The sequence below is a fragment of the Aulonocara stuartgranti genome, assembly GCF_965226115.1.
Source record: "Aulonocara stuartgranti genome assembly, chromosome: 13".
Classification (NCBI taxonomy): domain Eukaryota; kingdom Metazoa; phylum Chordata; class Actinopteri; order Cichliformes; family Cichlidae; genus Aulonocara; species Aulonocara stuartgranti.
In genome coordinates this window covers 13,405,496-13,412,333 of record NC_138949.1, presented here as the reverse complement: position 1 = coordinate 13,412,333, position 6,838 = coordinate 13,405,496, and the positions used below count along the sequence as shown (strand labels likewise).

The window sequence follows — 6,838 nt, the reverse complement described above, 5'->3', positions numbered from 1 at the left end:
GGCTACGTAGTCAGGAGCCTGGCGGAGTGATACGTACTGTGCTGCAACATAATATTACTGTATTGTGTGTGGATCATGACCCCAAAATGCCACCTGTTAAGAGACATGCTGATGAAGCGGATTTCAAACTCAAGGCTGTCAGTCACGCAGTAGAACATGAGAATAGAGCAGCTGCGAGAGATTTCAACATGAATGAATCAATGGTACGGAAGTGGAGGAAGCAAGAAGAAAGAGTTGAGTAAAGTTTGACTTATCTGGCTGTTTTGTTTCGCTTAATGCGTTTTATAGTCCAGTGCGCCTCATGTATGAAACCAGACCTGTTCATCGACAGTGCGCCTTATGGTCCGAAAAATACAGTGTGTTAAATCTGATTGAACTATAATCCCTTGTCTTCTGCACAGGATGGTGAAGTCAATTCTGTGGATGTCCAGGTTAAGGATAATAGCAACAGCACATACACCTGCACCCCACGTAAGCCTGTGAAGCACACTGTGATGGTCTCCTGGGGAGACGCTAACATCCCTGAGAGTCCATTCAGGGTGAGTATGCACTCACACACTCTCACTTTCACTCTGGCATGCAAGGTTTGCCTTTTCTTCTCACTGAAAAGTCTCTTGAGTTTTGGTGTTTGTGCCCACAGATGAATATCAGAGCAGGCTGTCATCCAAACAAGGTGAAGGTCTCTGACCCTGGAGTGGCAAAGACGGGCCTGAAAGCCTTCCAGCCAACATACTTCACTGAAGGCGGGCTCTGCTGCAGATATTCCACTGGACATAGGCGAGCTTGACCTCAGCCAGCTGACAGCCCCTCTTACAACACCCTCAGGCCCAGAGGAGCCCTGCCTGCTGAAGATGCTGCGTAACGCTCACATTGGTGAGTGTCCGTCTGATAAGTGAGAAGTTTGCTAAACAATGAGACTCATCAGAATCCAAATACTTTATTAACCCTTAAGTAAAAGACAGAGGGGGAAAGTAATAAAAGTTAAAGCGTGGAGAAAGAAGCAGGAGCAACTGAAACGGGCTGCATGCACACACAAGAATAAGCGTTGTTAACATCTGTTTTGTCGGTCTGTCTTAGGAATCTCGTTTGTTCCCAGGGAGATTGGTGAGCACCTTGTTAACATCAAGAAGAACGCCCGTCATGTTCCCAGCAGCCCAATTGCTGTTATGATCAAGCAGTCAGGGATTGGTGACGTGTGCGTGTGCGTGGACCGTGGCTGACCAAAGCCAGGACTTTTCAGCCTTGAGAGTTTATCATTGATGCAGGTATATGCTCAGTGAAAGCATAAATACTGTGATATTTTTCTTTTTAAACATTCAAATAGAATATAATATGAGAATTTCGATGTGAAATTTAACCTTTAAGTGACTAGTACTTTGAGAACTGCCATCAATTACACAATGAAGTTCATTTACATATAGGTTATTGTATTAGTAATGCTATATTGTACATAGAGACAGAATATGACATGAAGGGCTACTGACCACAGAAAAGTAAAAGGTAACTGGGCCTAAAGACTAACGGGAGAGAAACACGCTTTCTGTGATTCTATTTGTGTTTTTGTGCTAATCTTGGATATCTTAGGTTGTCTCATTACTGTCATATATGTCCTGTCATTAAAACACTGGCTTCTAACAACTAACAGTGTCTCGAAAATAATTTAATAAATAAACAAATAATATGGATGCATGACTTTTAACTTGTCTATTTTTTAGGCTGAACACTGCTGCTAATGTCACTTAGGTAAATGGTTTCAGGCTCTCCCCTCCTGAGTTTGACAAACGTTCAGGATCAGAAAATGTGTGACTCACGGGTGCTGTAGCGTATGGCCACAGCTTCACTCTGAGCTCCATCTCCATAGAGTGCAGACAGTGATATCTCATACTCCTTAAGACACAGGACAACAGTTTATTGAGATATTGTATTTTTTTTACTTCATAATATGTACCCCAACAATCCAATAGTTCTTCCCCACCTGTCTCAGGTCGCCTCCACTTAGTGAGGTAAGAAACATCATCATCAGCTGCAGCTTCCCAGCGCACTGTCATGTCACTGTCTGAGAAATTAGTTACCCTAAGGTCAGAAGGAGGAGGCACCTTCACTAGAAGATTGGTGCAAATTTGATATATTTGACTTCTCTGTTTTTTTTCTCTCTGAATTATTTTTGAAAAGGAAAAATAATAATTTGAATGTGAAGCAAAACATGTATGGTGCTCGGTAAAGATGACACACCGACCCACTCCTTTTTTGTTTTTGTTTTTTGTTTGAGAAAGTTTGTTTTCATATTAAATAGTGTCAGTGACGTCATTCTACCCGACTACCACAGGTAAAGAAAAGGCTGAATCTGTAGATCTTTTTCTTTTGTTTTTGTCTAAAACACAAGAAATAAAAAAGGCAAAAAAGGCAGGGAAACATAGGAAATAATGTTTTGTCAGGCAATGACTTGTTGGCACAAGAAGAGTGGTCGTTGGTAGCCATGACAACAAGGAGGTGTGTTTGTTGCTGGCAGGTAAATGAAAAAAAGCAAAGCAAAGAAAAAAAGTCAGGGGAAGCCCAGGCTACGAGGGGTCATCCCTTGGAATTTTCACTCCAAGATCGCCCGCCTGGACCTCCCCCTAGCAGGTGAACATACAGAGGGAAGTGAGCCGAGGGCTCGAACCCGGGCCTGTATGTTGCTAGCCTGCTAGCCCGCCACATGTGGCCACATGACGGGCGAAGAGAATGGGGCAAATTGTTCTATTTAAAGAGCACTACGCGATCAGCCTTTTCCATTAGCTGGAGACCACACATTTTTGCACTCAAAAATAGCGGCGGGGCCTCAGTCTGTCTGTGGGGCATCGGGTATACCGGCCATTTGCCCGGTGGGCCGATGCTCATTTTGCCTTTTAAATGGCCCAATGTTTTGTTGTTGTATTTGTTGTTGTCTTTTTTTCCTAACTGTGTAAACAGTGAAAGGTGGCGGATTGGACAGATGCTGGCAGACGTGTAAAAATAACTCAGTTGTTTGGTAGTGGCTATGGTGGAGCTTTCACACATTCAGTCAAATTAGCAAGTGGTGGAGGCCAGCAGGTGGATGGGGGAAAGGACTGGAGGTGGAGAGACGCAAGGCGGCCGCCAGTCCGACTGTCAGGTGAAATGAGCTTCAGGTAAGAAGTTATGACCTGCAGTCTATCTGGGTCAAACCAAGTTTAGGTGGAGTTTATTTTCCTTGTGCTAACTTTTTACAGTCAGTTACAATAACTCGTACTGTGTACTAGCTAGCATGATGGAGTTTCTGTACAGTTGGGTGGGTGCTATGATGTTACTGGTGAACTTTATTTTATTCATATGGTTAGTTAGTAGAGTTGCCAACCGTGCCATAAAAAACGGAATCCTCTGGTATTCAGAGTTAATATTATGCGTTTTGTATTGAGCTGAAAATAAAAGCGATTTGTCCCGTACTTCAGCTACAATAAAAAAAAGACAAAAAGCTGGAGTTATTCTGTGTCTTTGCTGCACAGCTGCCTCTTCTTCTCTCGTTCTCCCTCTCCTGCTGCTACTTCAATCATGAAACTGATCAATGATCAGCTGATCGGCGTTTCTGCCACAAGTCCCGTCTCTCTTGCTTGTTTATCTCCCGCTTTGCGCCAGAAAGAGGAAACTAGCAGAGGTCGTGTTAAACAGCAGAAGCGCCTTTAAACTTGATAAGCTGTTGTTAGAATTTATTTAATTCGGTGCAATTACTTTTTCATATAGGACCAAGCAGAGGCGGAGCCAGACATTTGAAACACCCGGGGCTTAGCCCTAAAGGGTAGTATGCATGTGGGATTTTTTTTTTTTTTTTGGGGGGGGGTAGAAATGACTGAAAGATTAATAGGCTCTGTTTTGACTTTTGTTCAAAAAAAACAATGACTTCATATAGGGAAAAATATTTATCACATGTGCAAGACACCTTAAACTAGTTTTTTAATTAAGCAGCGAGGCAGAACAAGGTCAGGGCTGTATCAAGACACGAGGACTAAACCCCAATTCAACCAGACCCAGAACTGATCCGGAATTAAAACAGGACTACAACAGTTCAAAACCAGGACTACTGAGGACTTAACCAAGACAGAACCAGAATCAGAACTAGATGATAGTAGCACTAAAAATCATCATAGACCTGCACTACACTTATTTTTTTAATTCTACCAAAGTCCACTATTTAGATTGAGAAAAGTTTATATAATTATTTAGCCTTGTTGTGCAAACAAGCCTGCAAAACATAATAAATATAGAATTTGAAAAATAGCAAACCTAAAAAGAAACACTAGGTACTAGATACATGAGTACTTATGATACAGTTATACTTTTGGTAAACAACCATTTGACTAACATGTGTGTCTCACCTGCTCTTGTTCATCTCTGTTCTGTCCTCATTCTCCATCTCCCTCTCTCTCCCTCTTTGTTCCTCTCTCTCCCTCTCTGCTCCTCTCTCTCCCTCTTTGTGCTGACAATCATCAAATATACAGTTGAAACCAGATATTTACAAACTCTTCAGATCAAAACACAAACACTTTTTTAATTGTAAGATCAAATCAGACTAAATGTTTATTTTTTTAGATTGATAAATATAAAAAACATATTTGTTAACTTTGAGAGTAAAGAGAGAAACTATCTGTATTTCTTAATTGCAAATGGCACCAAATTGTATTCAAACTGAGCCACACTTATGGAGCTCCACAGTTCTCTTCCTGGTGTTTTGGTTGATATCGCTTGGTTTTCCCATGTCAAAGAAACAGGCTCTGTGTTTTGCCTTGTATGCATCCACAGCTGTGCCACCAATTTACTCACATGGACTCTACTAACCTATCAGAAGCTTCTTCAGCTCAGAATGGAATCGTCTGCAGTTTTCTTATTAATTAACAAACTTAGTGTACATTTACTCCTAAATTTGATGAAAGTGATAAAATATAGACAGCTCTGTCTCTCTTTATGCTGACATTTAACTAATTCAAAATATATTTCAATATTTATCTAAAACAAAAGTTTAATCTAAATTGATGTTGTACAGTAAAAATGTTTTATGTTTTCTCCCTAAAGTGTAAATATCTGGTTACAAATGTGAATATCCTGCTGTGTACTGAAATCCCTCTTGTTTTGCATAGAAATATACTGAACAACATACAAAGCATAATATATAAAATAACATTTACCTGAGTTTTTTCTTTGAAAGAAGCCTCGAATGTCCATTCTTATATTTCAGTACATAACTGAAACCGATTTAGTCGGGGAGGGTAAGAACTGAAAATATGAAATAAACACACGTAAGCTAAGACTCTCTAAAAAAATAGCATTTGTTCGGATTTTCATTTCGCCATTTGTTGATTCACTTGAAGAGCAAGTAAAATAATATTGGTCAAGTGATCAGTTTCATATCAATCTTTCGTGATGCACCGTCATATTTACATTATTTGTACGGTATGAATGATTTGCTTTGGTACCTGGTCAAACTTAAGCTCTCCTTAGTATGGCTGGCTCCGTCTCTCCAACAGCGCACTCACGGGCAGCAGCTGCCCCGCCCCCTCGCTCAGTCGCTTAGTGCCTGAGCTTGGATCATACCAATATCAGGGGGGGATTCACGCACAGTCGTAAATTCCCACAGTGTGCACTATGTGCTTCGAATATTGTGTGTACTTTTTGTTTTATACAGTTGTCAGCCAGGCATCTAACTATGAAAAAATTACACTCCAAAATACCCCGGGCTTCTGACAAAACAACCCGGGCTTAAGCCCCGTAAGCCACCCCCCCGCTCCGCCCCTGGGACCAAGTATGTTTGGATAGCTTTTTCCCCTTGAAAACTGCCGTTTAATATTAGACATTCTTGTCTAATATTAACATTTATTGATCTGAAACGTGTAAGTGTGACAAATATGGAACAAGATACGAAATGAGAAAGGAGGCAAATATTTTTTCACAGCGCTATAGTCTGTAAATGATCTTTTGGCTATAGTAGATCTTTGACTTGTTCCTTTTTTAATTGTTTGTTTAAAATAGTTTTCTCTAGGTTAAGGCGTACGGTCCAGGCCTACAGAGCAGTGGTCTGGCTGTTGGAAAACCCAGTGAACTCACAGTTGATGCCAAGCAAGGAGGAAAAGCTCCTCTGAAAATTATAGCCCAGGTATATCTGGCTTTGTATATGATCACAAATATGTTAAATATATTGTATGTACCGTATTTTTCGGACTATGAGTCGCACTTAAAATCCTTTAATTATCTCTCAAAAATCGACAGTGCGCCTTATGTATGAATTGTGGTTGTGCTTACTGACCTTGAACCGATTTTATGTAATACACGGCGCTTAAAAATCTGTCAAAAAATGTTTTAGTACGACTTTGGTAAGCTACGAAGTCGCACCGCTTGATGGATTGTCGGAGCATTACGGCTACGTAGTCAGGAGCCTGGCGGAGTGATACGTACTGTGCTGCAACATAATATTACTGTATTGTGTGTGGATCATGACCCCAAAATGCCACCTGTTAAGAGACATGCTGACGAAGCGGATTTCAAACTCAAGGCTGTCAGTCACGCAGTAGAACATGAGAATAGAGCAGCTGCCAGAGATTTCAACATGAATGAATCAATGGTACGGAAGTGGAGGAAGCAAGAAGAAAGAGTTGAGTAAAGTTTGACTTATCTGGCTGTTTTGTTTCGCTTAATGCGTTTTATAGTCCAGTGCGCCTCATGTATGAAACCAGACCTGTTCATCGACAGTGCGCCTTATGGTCCGAAAAATACAGTGTGTTAAATCTGATTGAACTATAATCCCTTGTCTTCTGCACAGGATGGTGAAGTCAATTCTGTGGATGTCCAGGTTAAG

General features: G+C 40.9%; 1 long non-coding RNA gene across 1 annotated transcript; it reads right to left on the bottom strand.

Moving 5' to 3' along the window:
* Window positions 1-3,746: 3,746 nt before the first annotated feature.
* Window positions 3,747-5,773, bottom strand: LOC309719846. Its single transcript, XR_014280336.1, has 3 exons — window positions 5,463-5,773; window positions 5,175-5,262; window positions 3,747-4,468 (listed from the first exon to the last, which is right to left on the bottom strand). It is a non-coding gene; the product is annotated as an uncharacterized lncRNA (long non-coding RNA).
* Between the last annotated feature and the right edge of the window lie 1,065 nt (window positions 5,774-6,838).